At 47.4% G+C, this 15,369-nt stretch overlaps 1 protein-coding gene across 3 annotated transcripts in view; it reads right to left on the bottom strand.

Annotated features, from left to right (window-relative positions):
• Positions 1 to 15,369, bottom strand: part of LKAAEAR1 (LKAAEAR motif containing 1) — a 537,492-nt gene that overhangs the window by 61,929 nt on the left and 460,194 nt on the right. The window lies entirely within an intron of this gene.

Below are 15,369 nucleotides of genomic sequence, written 5' to 3' on the forward strand. Positions count from 1 at the left end.
CCCCTCCCCATAGTCCCCAATTTGCGTATCCATCCTGCTTCCTTAATAAGCAACAGCTTATGACGATCACCTCTCCTAGGGAGTTTTGGTACATGGTCTATTACTTGTACTCTCAATTGAGTAACTGAATGACCATGTTGCTTAAAGTGATTAGAGACTGCTTGATCCTCATCACCCCCCCTAATCGCACTTTTGTGTGACGAAATTCTATCTTTTAGTGGCTGGGTCGTTTTCCCTACATACCCCAGCCCACAGGGACATTTTAACAAATAGACGACAAACGTCGATTCACAATTATAGTAACCTTTTATATTGAATTTACGTCCGCTGGAGGGATGAGTAAAGCAGTCTCCCTTAGAAATCGAACTGCACATGTGGCACCGGAGGCATGGAAAGGTCCCATTCCTCACACTTCCAACAGTCGGTTGTTCAAATGTCCGCACTACTTTGTCTCTAATTGTAGGTGGACGTCTAAAAGATAGTAGTGGAGGATGCCTAAATTCCTCAATGTGAGGAAAGGCATCCTGTAACATTTTCCAATGTTTTTTAACCGTCTTACCAATTTGTACACTCCAACTGTTATACGTGGTGACAAAAGGAATTCTAGGACCTCCTATATTTCTATTAGTGACTTTCTGTTTTTTGGCACACAATTCTTCTGGATAGCCCCTCCTTTTAAATTTATTCTGTATCTGTTCTATCCTTACGGTCCGCTTATGGGGGTCTGCTACCAGTCTCTCTACCCTAGCTATCTGTCCACTGGGGATGTTATCTTTCTTAGATGATCGGAGCGTCTCTGAGACGCCCCCTAGTGACGTTGGGTCATGTGATCTGACGTCATTGGGACAACAGCTGATCCAGGAAGCGGCGGCGGATGGGCGCTCACGCGCTGGGGGACTCTCGCTTAGAGCTGCCGGTAAACTATGGGTGCATAACTTTGCATCTTTAATGAGCGGTTTTCACTCTGGTCCGCTCTACATGGGGTGGGTGTGTGTCTCTACTATTATGGGATGTTCTAATCTACATGTTAGAGACTAAGTTCTCCATGTGGTCCGTTTAGCTTTTTGCAAAATTTGATTGGCTGTGGAATCTTGTCAGTGATTGGCTGTTGGTGTAGGGGGTGACTATTTAAATGCATTATGTGCACTTTAGAGTATAACATCGCTTGATACAGCTTGAGAAAGGTCTGAGGACCGAAACAGCGCTGCTGTCGCTGAAAATGCCTGTTATGCTGATTCTTAACCAATAAAAGAGCTAAAGTACTATTTGATGGTGCGGACTTGACTGATTGAAGGAGACGGTGGAAGTGTCTGAGTGTGCAGAGGCACTGCAAGTTCCAGCACATCGCCTTTTTCCCTTCGTGGGTGCTTGCTACACACTGCTTTACTGTGGACTTTACTGCATCAGGGGCAGATAGCACCATGGAGGTTGAGCATGCGAATACAAGTGAGACTTATTCCTTCTCAGAAGAAGATACTACACGGATACTGTCAGCAGCCACCAAGGGGAGTTCCTTTTTACAGAAACCGGATGAAAAATTGATCAAAAGGGATCTGGAGACTTTGACAAAGTCAGTAATTAATTATGAGCTTCATGCTGCAACACTGGCTGAGTACCACCAGCAGAAGAAAATCCCAAGATCTATGAGAGCCCAAGTGGCACCTATGATGTTCTCACGTGAAAAGGACTTTTGTGGTGTCTGGGAAAGGATTTGGAATCGAGCATCGTTCGATTCCATGCTACACATGATTGACCGTATCCATCGTGAGATTCCCAAGATTCAAGAAAAAATAGAATCTTTGGATAAACAACTGAGGGGTTTACTATCCCCGGCTAATGCACAAGATTACTCAGACAACCTGAAAGAAAAAATGGAGAAGTATAGAAAGAGTGTCGAGGACACTAAGAGATCTAAGTACCATCGGGATTTGTCTGATTATACCAATGGGTATGTGTATGTGTGGCAGAAAGAAGGCTTTAGCGTCAAAAAAAGAGGACGCTTTCCACCTCCCAGACAAGGAAAAGGGAAACCCAGACAGCCTCGACAACCTACTGGTGGTAATGCATCCTCTTCTGATTTTTTACCCTCATCGAGGGATTCATCCCCAGCCCCAACCAGAGATCAAGAAGACGAGGAGGAAAACGGTACCAACAAAAAAAGCAAAGGCAAATCCGACAATGCCAAGACAAACAAAATGAACCTACGACAGAGGACGCAGCGGAACAATTAGTAGTCAACTTATCCCAATACAGTCTAACAGAGGATGAGAGATGTGTATTGAATCACGGATTGGGTTTCTGTCCTACTTTTGGCCCTGATTTTTTCAAGATTGATTTAGATTTATGCCGTTTTTTTAGGAATATAAAGTTGAAGCAGTATTTTGCCTCTATGCCTCCTTGGCCAGTGGCTAAGGAAGTCAGAGAAGAACAGGAACTTTCTCTGAGGCCCTTGGGTCTGCGAAATAAGAGTGTCTTCAACCCACCAAGCCACCCGGTGATTGATACTTTTATCTCTAAAGTCAACACAGATTTGCATAGTTTAGAGGTTGAATATGGCAAAAAGAACTACCATGTGGCATCTAATTTAACCTATGGAGAACGTACGGCACTTAAATCTTTACAGAACAACAAATCAATCGTAGTGAGACCAGCAGACAAAGGAGGAGCTGTTGTGGTGATGGATGCTGATTATTATAGGAAGGAGATCTTACAACAACTAGCACAAGATGAGGTGTATAGGAAAGTGGATGTAGATCCTCTCTTTAGGATCCAGCGATTAATCAAGACCTTGGTCGATGAGGCAGTGGGGAGGGGGATCATCGACGAGGACTGTGCTCGATTTTTGATAAAAGATTGTCCAAGGACTCCAATACTTTACACCTTACCCAAAATCCACAAAAGTTTAACGGCACCTCCTGGAAGACCTATTGTCTCAGGAGTGGACTCTGTATTTGTTCCAGTGGCACAATTTATAGATAAGCTACTCCAACCATTAGTTCAGGGCATAGACTCTTACCTAAAAGACACAAATATGTTTATTGAAAGATTAAAAATCTAACAGCTATTCCAAGTGATTCTCTGTTGGTAACATTGGATGTAGAGAGCCTCTACACCTCCATCCCACACGATGGGGGTGTAGAGGCTGTAGAATGGTACCTTATGACTCGTTCAGACTTGTCCACTCCTCAGAGGACTTTAGTGGTTTCACTGCTACGTATTATTCTCCAAGAGAACTACTTTCTTTTTGAGGGTCAGTTCTATGTGCAGTGTAGGGGGACAGCTATGGGGTCGAATGTGGCCCCGTCCTACGCTAATCTGTTTATGGGCCAATTTGAAGAGGCCTTTGTTTATGGTAGTATACTGTTCCGCCAGCATGCAAGGTGCTGGTGGAGATATATAGATGATGTTTTTTGCGTGTGGGCGGGGCCACATTCGACCCTTGATGATTTTTTAGGAGAATTGAGAGAAAAATGTCCCTCTATTATACTGACTGCACATGTGGCAACCGACGAAGTATCATTTCTTGACACTTTGGTGTACAGGTCTGGTGATAAACTTCTCACGGACCTGTACACCAAACCGACTGACAGAAATTCCGTCTTGGAATATGGGAGTTTCCATCCTAGGCACATAATAGATAACATCCCCAGTGGACAGATAGCTAGGGTAGAGAGACTGGTAGCAGACCCCCATAAGCGGACCGTAAGGATAGAACAGATACAGAATAAATTTAAAAGGAGGGGCTATCCAGAAGAATTGTGTGCCAAAAAACAGAAAGTCACTAATAGAAATATAGGAGGTCCTAGAATTCCTTTTGTCACCACGTATAACAGTTGGAGTGTACAAATTGGTAAGACGGTTAAAAAACATTGGAAAATGTTACAGGATGCCTTTCCTCACATTGAGGAATTTAGGCATCCTCCACTACTATCTTTTAGACGTCCACCTACAATTAGAGACAAAGTAGTGCGGACATTTGAACAACCGACTGTTGGAAGTGTGAGGAATGGGACCTTTCCATGCCTCCGGTGCCACATGTGCAGTTCGATTTCTAAGGGAGACTGCTTTACTCATCCCTCCAGCGGACGTAAATTCAATATAAAAGGTTACTATAATTGTGAATCGACGTTTGTCGTCTATTTGTTAAAATGTCCCTGTGGGCTGGGGTATGTAGGGAAAACGACCCAGCCACTAAAAGATAGAATTTCGTCACACAAAAGTGCGATTAGGGGGGGTGATGAGGATCAAGCAGTCTCTAATCACTTTAAGCAACATGGTCATTCAGTTACTCAATTGAGAGTACAAGTAATAGACCATGTACCAAAACTCCCTAGGAGAGGTGATCGTCATAAGCTGTTGCTTATTAAGGAAGCAGGATGGATACGCAAATTGGGGACTATGGGGAGGGGTGGTCTTAACAAAGAATATGACCTCCTGCCTTGTATATAATGGGGAGGCTAAAATGTTATCTTCTTATGTAGGGGGAGGAGTCTAATAGGGTAATATTGTATGTTGTATATTGATATTTGTTTGTTTTTATTTCAGATATGCCACTCACTACGGCAGGATTCCTGATAGCCAAGAAGAGATTCTTTCAATCTTTATCCCCACATATGATTGCTGGCAGCTCTGGGCGAGATCTGGTGGGTGAGTGCGTATGTGCCACTAGTGTAGGGTTTAAGTCCTATGGTACACAGTTATCTTTGTATGTATTATACCGGCAATTTTTAGCCGGATACTGGCGCGTTCGGTCTCCATGGAGACGGCGTCTCATGTAGACGCCCCCTATGATGCCTGGGTCACGTGCCTTGAGTACGCTGTATGCCGGCTTGTTGCCCGGATACAAGCGTAACTTTCTTAGATGATCGGAGCGTCTCTGAGACGCCCCCTAGTGACGTTGGGTCATGTGATCTGACGTCATTGGGACAACAGCTGATCCAGGAAGCGGCGGCGGATGGGCGCTCACGCGCTGGGGGACTCTCGCTTAGAGCTGCCGGTAAACTATGGGTGCATAACTTTGCATCTTTAATGAGCGGTTTTCACTCTGGTCCGCTCTACATGGGGTGGGTGTGTGTCTCTACTATTATGGGATGTTCTAATCTACATGTTAGAGACTAAGTTCTCCATGTGGTCCGTTTAGCTTTTTGCAAAATTTGATTGGCTGTGGAATCTTGTCAGTGATTGGCTGTTGGTGTAGGGGGTGACTATTTAAATGCATTATGTGCACTTTAGAGTATAACATCGCTTGATACAGCTTGAGAAAGGTCTGAGGACCGAAACAGCGCTGCTGTCGCTGTAAATGCCTGTTATGCTGATTCTTAACCAATAAAAGAGCTAAAGTACTATTTGATGGTGCGGACTTGACTGATTGAAGGAGACGGTGGAAGTGTCTGAGTGTGCAGAGGCACTGCAAGTTCCAGCACATCGCCTTTTTCCCTTCGTGGGTGCTTGCTACACACTGCTTTACTCTTTCCCAAAGTCAGGGACCAAAACTGTTAATGCACCCAGTGGCGTTCTTTTTCAGGAAACTGTCTGACTCAGAAAGAAATTACGATGTGGGGGATCGCGAACTTTTAGCTATTAAGGAGGCTTTGGAAGAATGGAAATACTTATTAGAAGGAGCAGTTCATTCTATATTGATATTTACAGATCATCGAAATTTGGAGTATCTCAAGACAGCAAAGCGACTAAATCCCAGTCAGGCTAGATGGGCTTTTTTTCTCAAGATTTGACTTTCATATTACGTGCAGACCAGGAGAAAAGAATGGGAAGCCGGATGCGCTATCACGCATGTTTCCAGAGGAGAGGGCTCAGATGAACCCAGACACGATCCTCTCCAGCCAACACTTTTTGTTGTTACAGTCTGACTTGGTGAGGGATCTCAAGTTGGAAGACTTGTCTCCACCCGGGAATATCCAACCCCGCCTATCCAGGAAAGATGGACTATAGTTCTTTGATAATAAACTATTTGTTCCAGAGAAATTTAGAGTCCGGATTTTTAAACTTTGTCATGATCATCCATTAGCTGGACATTTTGGAAGTGCCAAGACAACGGAATTAATTCAGAGATCCTATTGGTGGCCTGGAGTGGTCTCAGATTGTAAGAAGTATGTTGCTTCCTGCCCTACATGCAATCGTTCTAAGGGATCTAGACTTAAACCATGGGGTCTATTGAATCCTTTGCCGGTTCCTCCTAGACCATGGCATTCTGTATCGTTGGACTTTATTGTAGAGCTTCCCTTGTCAGAAGGTTTCAATACCATTTTGGTAATAGTAGACCGGTTGTCCAAAATGGCGCATTTTATTCCAATGGAAGGTCCACAGCAACTGCATTCATTAAGGAAATTGTACGTTTACATGGAATACCCAATGACATTGTATACGACAGAGGCGTGCAATTCACATCTAAATTTTGGACCGCTTTATGTAAACTATTGAAGATTCAGCTGTTCTTTTCCTCAGCCTACCATCCACAATCAAATGGACAGACTGAACGTACAAATCAAACCTTGGATCAGTATCTTAGATGTTTTATCAGTTGTTCACAAGATGACTGGACTCAGCTATTACCTCTGGCAGAATTCTCATACAACAATTCAGTTCATTCCTCAATCAATAAATCACCATTCTTTGCCAATTATGGATTCCATCCCACATTTTTTCCTGACAATAGTATTGAAGCCTCAGTCCCTGCTGCAAATTCTTTGGTCACATCCATAATACAGAATAATAAGCTTTTACAAGATATCATGACTAAAGCACAAGCTTGTTTTAAAGTACAGGCTGATCTTCATAGAAGAGGGGATCTAGATTTGGAGGAAGGGGACATGATGTGGCTGTCCACAATTAATTTAAAACTTCCTGGGCAATCTCAAAAACTGGGACCTAAGTTTGTTGGACCTTTTCTAGTAGCTAAGAAGATAAGCCCAGTCGCTTACAAATTAACTTTACCAGCTTCATACAGGATGCATCCAGTATTTCACGTATCATTATTAAAACCTGCAGTGACAGATCCATTTCCGGATCAGGAGTCGGAAGTTCCACCACCAGTCTCTGTTGGTGGAGAAGAGGAGTATGAGGTGGAGACTATTTTGGACGCTAGAAGAAGAGGCAGGCAAGACCAATATTTAATCAAGTGGAAAGGGTACTGAATAGAGGAGAATACTTGGGTACCAGCATCAGATGTACATGCTACGCGTCTAGTGAAAGCCTTTTATCGGAAATTTCCGGACAAGCCAGCGCCTGAAAGCATCCGGAGGCTGCCCCTTAGGGGAGGACATTGTCGCGGTCGGTTACCATTGCAGACGCGGCGGCTGGCACTTACGGATGTCCGCGGGCGTCCTGGGGCATGTCGCCGTCGTCTTAACCAAGGGGGCTTGGCGATGTGTGTCCGTGCGCGTTGCGCGCGATGGCGTAGACCCTGGCATTTGAAGGCGTAGTGGTTGCGCGTTGCACGTTGCGGAGGGGCGTGCGCGCGTACATGTTGTCTGCGCATGCGTGGGCGCGCGCGTAGCGTTCCGCGTCATGTGCGTACGACGTTACGTGTGATGCACGTGCGTCGTGGCGCACTGAGCGTGCGCACGTGTGACGTTGCGCGCTGCGCGCCAAAAGTCCTATATAAGTCTGCAGAGAACGTTGCTCAGTGCTGTTGTATTGCAGCATTTGTGTGTTCTCTTGTGACGAGACTTTGTCTGCCCGTTCTTGCTTATGCTTGGCTTCTCCGTTGCTGACCTTCGCCTGTTCCGACTACCCGCTCTGTTGCCGACTCCTGCTTGTATGACTTCCCGATTTGCTGCCGACCACTGCTTTGGACGATTACCTGCTCTGTTGATGAACCTCGCCTGTACGACTGCCCGCTTTGTTGCCAAACCTAGGAACTGTTTACTGGATTACGAGATTATCAAGAGAAGACCTTCCCTTCTAACGGTTGCTGAGTTATTGCACTACCGAACTCAGCCAGCGGAGGTGCTGCAACGCCATACTGGTCACAAGCTCAGCCGTCACGCTGACTGGCTTGTAAGCACTTCTGCACCTTGCCCCTCAGGGCCCCTGTTCCCATTTCAGGGATTCTGGGTGGCGAGTCGCATAAGTAGCTGCTCTCTACACTTCAGTCTCCGGAGCACCAGGTACGTGGTTTGTATTGTAACACCCCCCCTTTGTGCCTGCTTCTGTCCCTTTTGTGCCTCCTGTCTCCTTGTGCCTCCTTCAGTCCCCTTGTGCCACCTCTGCCTCCTTCTGTCCCCCTGTGCCTCCTTTTGTCCCCTTGTGCCTTTCTTTGTCCCCCTGTGCTACCTCTGCCCCCTATTCCTCCTTCAGTCCCACTCTGCCTCCTGTCCTCATGTGCCTCCTTCTGTCTCCCTTTGTGCCTCATTCTGTCTCCATGTGCCTCTTCAGTCCCCATGTGCCACCTCTGTCCCCTGCGCCTTCCTCTGTACCTCCTTCTTTGCCCCTATGTGTCTTCTGTCTCCCTGTGGCACTGTCTGTCCCCCTCTGCCTCCCTGTGCCTCCTTACATCCTCCTTTGCCTTCTTCTGTCACCCGCATTGTGCATTTTCTGGTGAAACGCTGCTGTATTGTGTATTTTCTGGTGAAATGCTGTCCACATTGTGTATTTTGTGGTGAAGCGCTGCCACAATAAGTGTAATTTCTGTTGGAACGCTGCCACATTATGGTTATTTTCTGATGAACTGCTTCCACAATACGTGTATTTTCTGGTGAAACGCTGCCGCATCATGATTATTTTTTGGTAAAACACTGCCACATTACGATTATTTTCATGGGGCGGGGGCAGCACAGATTTTCTCGCCTGAAGTGACAAAATGGCTAGAGGCGCCCCTGGTGAGAGGGATATGGAGGCTGCTATATTTATATATAATACCAGTCGCCTGGCAGCCCTGCTGGTCTCTTTGGCTGCAGTGGTGTCTAACGAAAACACACCTGAAACAAGCTTGTGGCAAATGCAGTCCGAGGGCCCTTTACCACTAGGAAAAAACACAGTAGTGGAAATAACACAATGAATAAAATTGCTTGTCTTTTTACAATATGACTTTATAAATGATTTAGTGTTTGCTCCTTGTAACATCTTTCCTCTCCCTGATTTACATTCTGAAATGTATTAAAGGGAACCTAAACTAAGAAGGATATGGATGTTTCCTTTTAAAATAATACCAGTTACCTGACTCTCCTGCTGATCAGGTGTCTCTAATATTTTTAGTCACAGCCCCGCAACAAGCATGCAGATCAGATGCTTCGACTGAAGTCAGACTGGATTAGCTGAATGCTTGTTTCAGGTGTGTGAATCAGTGTCTACTGCAACTAAAGAGATCAGCAGGACTGGCAGGCAACTGGTATTGTTTAAAAGGAAAAATCCATATCCCGCTCAGTTTAGGTTCCCTTTAAGTTTATTTCTCCGAACCTAGTACAAAGTAATGCCTGGTCTCCCAGAATGCTCTGGGAGGAGAATTCCGCATAGTTTAACAGCCTAGGCAAAGCATCACTAGGAGGGCGGTGCTACATACCAATATACAGCATTACAGTAATATACCATGTTTCCCCTGAAAATAAGACAGTGTCTCATATTAATTTTTGCACCAAAAGATGTGCTAGGGCTTATTTTTAGGGGATGTCGTATATATCAGGAAGTGTCTCTCAGCAGAACATTTCCTGTTCCTTTGTGCTGTGCTGTTCCTGTGCTGTGTGTCCTGCCTTCCCCACAGTGCGTGTGCTGGGATAACAGGACCGGTGCCCGATAAGCATTGCACCGATGGGTCCCCATTGGGATCATTGGTTCCTCCTGTTTAACTGCCCCTAGGGCTTATTTTCGGGGTAGGGCTTATATTTCAAGCATGCTCGAAATTCCAGCTAGGGCTTATTATCAGGGAAAGAGGGTAGCTATAGGAAGTGTTTCTGATGCTTAAACCAGGAAAGTTTCCATAAAAGAGGGTATCATGATCATTTACTGCATTCTTTTATGTGTCACTACAGGGCCTCTTTAATACTGATGTGATCTGGCATGTAACTGTGGCCATACAATAGTCAGTGTAGGTCAACTTTGTGTTATTGGCTCAAAGCTTCACACAGTTACACAGATAAGAATAGAATCAATCCCAGTAACCCCAGCGGGAATGTGAAGAATAAAACAAATAAATATGAAATATAACTACAAAAATAAGCACATATTTTATTCTCTTTCTTTTTATTGTCTGTGAACTCAGGGCAATGTTTGTGGAGCGTTTGGGTCGATCAATAATTTACAGGCTGAATAAAGTGGCAGATTGATATAAATATTGATGCCGGCTTTGGTGTTTCCAAGTTGAAGTATGTGCAAGAAATAACTGTAGGGATTATCCATTGCTAGATACAGGAAGTAGATGCTCTCGTTGTGGTTAAATCACAACCCTGTAACAAGCATGCAGCCAGAGGAATCACAGCCCTGTAACAAGCAGGTAGCCAACAGAGTCACAGCCCTGCAATAAGCATGCAGCCAGAGGAATCACAGTCCTGCAACAAGCATGTAGCCAGCGGATTCACAGCCCTGCAACAAGCAGGTAGCCAGCAGAGTCACAGCCCTGCAATAAGCATGCAGCTAGTGGAGACACAGCCCTGTAACAAGCATGCAGCCAGTGGAGACAGCCCTGTAACAAGCATGCAGCCCGTGGAGTAAGAGCCCTGCAACAAGCATGTAGCCAGCAGAGTCACAGTCCTGCAACAAGCATGCAGCCAGTGGAATCACAGCCCTGTAACAAGCATGCAGCCAGTGGAATCACAGCCCTGTAACAAGCATTCATTCAGTGGAGTCACAGCCCTGGAACAAGCATGCAGCCAGTGGAGTCACAGCCCTGGAACAAGCATTCAGCCAGTGGCATCACAACCCTGTAACAAGCATGCAGCCAGTGGAGTTACAGCCCTGTAACAAGCATGCAGCTAGTGGAGTCACAACCATGGAACAAGCATGCAGCCAGTGGAGTCACAACCCTGGAACAAGCATGCAGCCAATGGAGTCACAGCCCTGGAACAAGCATGCAGCCAGTGGAGTCACAGCCCTGGAACAAGCATGCAGCCAGTGGAGTCACAGCCCTGGAACAAGCATGCAGCCAGTGGAGTCACAGCCCTGGAACAAGCCTGCAGCCAGTGGAGTCACAGCCCTGGAACAAGCATGCAGCCAGTGGAGTCACAGCCCTGGAACAAGCATGCAGCCAGTGGAGTCACAGCCCTGGAACAAGCATGCAGCCAGTGGAGTCACAGCCCTGGAACAAGCATGCAGCCAGTGGAGTCACAGCCCTGGAACAAGCATGCAGCCAGTGGAGTCACAGCCCTGGAACAAGCATGCAGCCAGTGGAGTCACAGCCCTGGAACAAGCATGCAGCCAGTGGAGTCACAGCCCTGGAATAAGCATGCAGCCAGTGGAGTCACAGCCCTGGAACAAGCATGCAGCCAGTGGAGTCACAGCCCTGGAACAAGCATGCAGCCAGTGGAGTCACAGCCCTGAAACAAGCATGCAGCCAGTGGAGTCACAGCCCTGGAACAAGCATGCAGCCAGTGGAGTCACAGCCCTGGAACAAGCATGCAGCCAGTGGAGTCACAGCCCTGTAACAAGCATGCAGCTAGTGGTGTCACAGCCCTGTAACAAGCATGCAGCTAGTGGAGTCACAACCATGGAACAAGCGTGCACCCAGTGGAGTCACAGCCCTGTAACAAGCGTGCAGCTAGTGGAGTCACCGCCCTGGAACAAGCATGCAGCCAGTGGAGTCACAGCCCTGTAACAAGCATGCAGCTAGTGGAGTCACAGCCCTGTAACAAGCATGCAGCTAGTGGAGTCACAGCCCTGTAACAGCTAGTGGAGTCACAGCCCTGGAACAAGCATGCAGCCAGTGGAGTCACAGCCCTGTAACAAGCATGCAGCTAGTGGAGTCACAGCCCTGTAACAAGCATGCAGCTAGTGGAGTCACAGCCATGGAACAAGCGTGCAGCCAGTGGAGTCACAGCCCTATAACAAGCATGCAGCCAGCAGAATCACAGCCCTGTAACAAGCATGAAGCCAGCAGAGTCAGAGTAGAGACACAGCATCTGTCAGTCACAACATGGTCAGTGAGGGCGAGTCACAGCCCTGGAACAAGCATGCAGCTAGTGGAGTCACAACCATGGAACAAGCGTGCAGCCAGTGGAGTCACAACCATGGTACAAGCGTGCAGTCAGTGGAGTCACAGCCCTGTAACAAGCATGCAGCCAGTGGAGTCACAGCCCTGTAACAAGCATGCAGCCAGTGGAGTCACAGCCCTGTAACAAGCATGCAGCCAGTGGAGTCACAGCCCTGTAACAAGCATGCAGCCAGTGGAGTCACAGCCCTGTAACAAGCATGCAGCTAGTGGAATCACAACCATGGAACAAGTGTGCAGCCAGTGGAGTCACAGCCCTGTAACAAGCATGCAGCTAGTGGAGTCACAGCCCTGGAACAAGCATGCAGCCAGTGGAGTCACAGCCCTGTAACAAGCATGCAGCTAGTGGAGTCACAGCCCTGTAACAAGCATGCAGCTAGTGGAGTCACAGCCATGGAACAAGCGTGCAGCCAGTGGAGTCACAGCCCTATAACAAGCATGCAGCCAGCAGAATCACAGCCCTGTAACAAGCATGAAGCCAGCGGAGTCAGAGTAGAGACACAGCATCTGTCAGTCACAGCATGGTCAGTCAGGGCGAGTGACTTATAGGCGGAGCATCAGCACAAAAGTCAGGCCTTTGCCATTGTTTAGTAGAGAACAAAGATAGCAGCCTCCATACAGGGTTGCCAACTCATGCCTCATCAACTCACTGACATATCTAAGTTATACAGGTTCTGGGACTTCTCACACAATCAGTGCCTAAACTGCATCTAACTAGCCACAAGACATGTATAATTCATAAGCGTCCGTATTTAAAGGGATGAGTTGGCAACACTGACTCCATATTCCTCTCCCTTCAGGTTCCATTTAAAACAGTGGCGTACCTACCATAGGGCTGCAGGTGCTCACAGCATCAGGTGTAGCCATGGCTAGGGGTGCCGCTGTGATGCTCAGTCACTGTGTTCTTCCACCTGGGGCAACATTCTACGAAATAGCAGCAGGCAGTGCAGGGGACTGTACTACTAACTACACTATATGTAGCACCCTCCCCCTTCCTGTCCCATGGGCAATGTGTCTCCTTGCTCTCTACACACAGCCTGCAGTGAGTGAATGTGCAGAGCAGCAGGGTGAGTAGAGAGAATGATTGCTGTGCTGCACCCAGGACATTAGCAGCGGAGCAGTGCTTTTCAGCGCAGCTAGATTTGCGCGCAGTCATAGACTGTAATGGGAATCAGTCTATAGCGGCGCTCAGTGAGTAACGTCGGCTCCGTCAGAAGATGGAGCCGGAGTTGCTTAAAAAACAGAATAATTCGGCCTCCAGCAATCGCTGGAAGCCGAATTATTTCATTACCCCACTATCCATGGCGGCCTGGAGGGGGAATAGCAATTAAAACAGCCAGGACTTGTGCAGCAGCAGGATCAGCCATATAGCGCTGTATCCTGCGCCCAAGTCTACCGGCGCCAATTTCAAATGTACTAATGGCGGGATGTGTTTAGTGCTTCTGAAGTTGCCTGTCATTGCTAGCTATAAGCACTGGCTGCTGTAATACCAGAGTGCCCTGGACTACTGATTATTTATCCTGATCAGAGTAATTAATTAATAATGCAGGGAAGTCTGCTGTTGCAGAAGCCAGTGATGCAGGTGCTGACAGCCAACTTCTGTAGTGAGCAGACAAGTAAGATCCAGGCAATTTAGATTAGCTTGATTGCAGGTAATATTTTCCCAGCTCCCCCTCCCACCCTGCTGTCTTCCCCATGACCCTTTCCTCTTTTCAGATTTTAACGGCTTCTTTAAAGGACCACTCCAGCGAAAAAAGTAAGCCGTTAAAATCTGACAGGTTTTAGACTAGCCCATCTCCTCATGTGGGATTCCCAGGGTTTCCTTTGTTTTGAAAAGCATTTCCTGAACAGCAGTTTAACTGCCAAAGTAGTCAGCTACCAGGCAGCCACCCTACACTTGCACACTATTGTGTCAGTTAGACTAAGCAACAGACATTCAGGAAATGCTTTTGAAAACAAAAACCATTCCTGAGAATCCCCCATGAAGAGAATGGAGATGGACAGGCCCAAAACCTGTCAGTTCTGTCTTATTTTAACTGCTTACTTTTTTCACTGGAGTGGTCCTTTAACCTCCTTGCTGGTTATCCCGAGCTCAGCTCGGGGTAACCAGCGCAGGAGGATTTCTCAGGCCCCACTGGGCCGATTTTCACAAATTTTTTTATTGCACGCAGCTAACACTTTGCTAGCTGCGTGCATATCTCGATCGCCGCTGATTCGTCGCTACCCGCCGCGCCCCCTCCCCTCCAGACCCCTTGCGCAGCCTGGCCAATCGGTGCCAGGCATCGCTGAGGGGTGGATCGGGATTCCTTCTGACATTCCGACGTCCATGTCGGCGACGGGGGAAGCCGAGCAAGAACTCCCGTTCTGAATAGAGTTGAGCCGAACGGTTCGCCTGCGAATGGTTCCATGCGAACTTCAGTGGTTCGTGTTTGCGGAAGTTCGGTTCGCCCCATAATGCACCATGAGGGTCAACTTTGACCCTCTACATCACAGTCAGCAGGCCCAGTGTAGCCAATTAGCCCCTGGAGCCACTCCCCCCTAATAAAAGGCAGGCAGCAGCGGCCATTACACTCACTCGTGTGCCTGCGTTAGTGAGAGTAGGGCGAGCTGCTGCAGACTGTCTCTCATAAGGAAAGATTAGTTAGGCTTAGCTTGTTCCTGGCTGCATACCTGTTCTGTTCAGTGAGCCCACCATACCTGTTCTGTTCAGTGAGCCCACTGGATACCTGCATACCTGTTCAGTGAACCTGCCACTGCATACCTGTTCTGTGAACCCACCACTGCATACCTGTACTGTGAACCCACCACTGCATACCTGTTCAATGAACCCACCACTGCATACCTGTTCAGTGAACCCACCACTGCATACCTGTTCAATGAACCCACCACTGCATACCTGTTCTGTGAACCCACCACTGCATACCTATACTGTGAACCCACCACTGCATACCTGTTCAGTGAACCCACCACTGCATACCTGTTCAGTGAACCTGCCACTGCATACCTGTTCTGTGAACCCACCACTGCATACCTGTTGTGTTCAGTGAACCCGCCACTGTATATCTGTTCAGTGAACCTGCCACTGCATACCTGTTCTGTGAACCCGCCACTGTATACCTGTTCTGTTCAGTGAACCCGCCACTGCATACCTGTTCTGTTCAGTGAACCCGCCACTGTATACCTGTTCTGTTCAGTGAACCTGCCACTGCATACCT

The sequence above is a fragment of the Hyperolius riggenbachi genome, chromosome 12, assembly GCF_040937935.1.
Source record: "Hyperolius riggenbachi isolate aHypRig1 chromosome 12, aHypRig1.pri, whole genome shotgun sequence".
NCBI lineage: Eukaryota > Metazoa > Chordata > Amphibia > Anura > Hyperoliidae > Hyperolius > Hyperolius riggenbachi.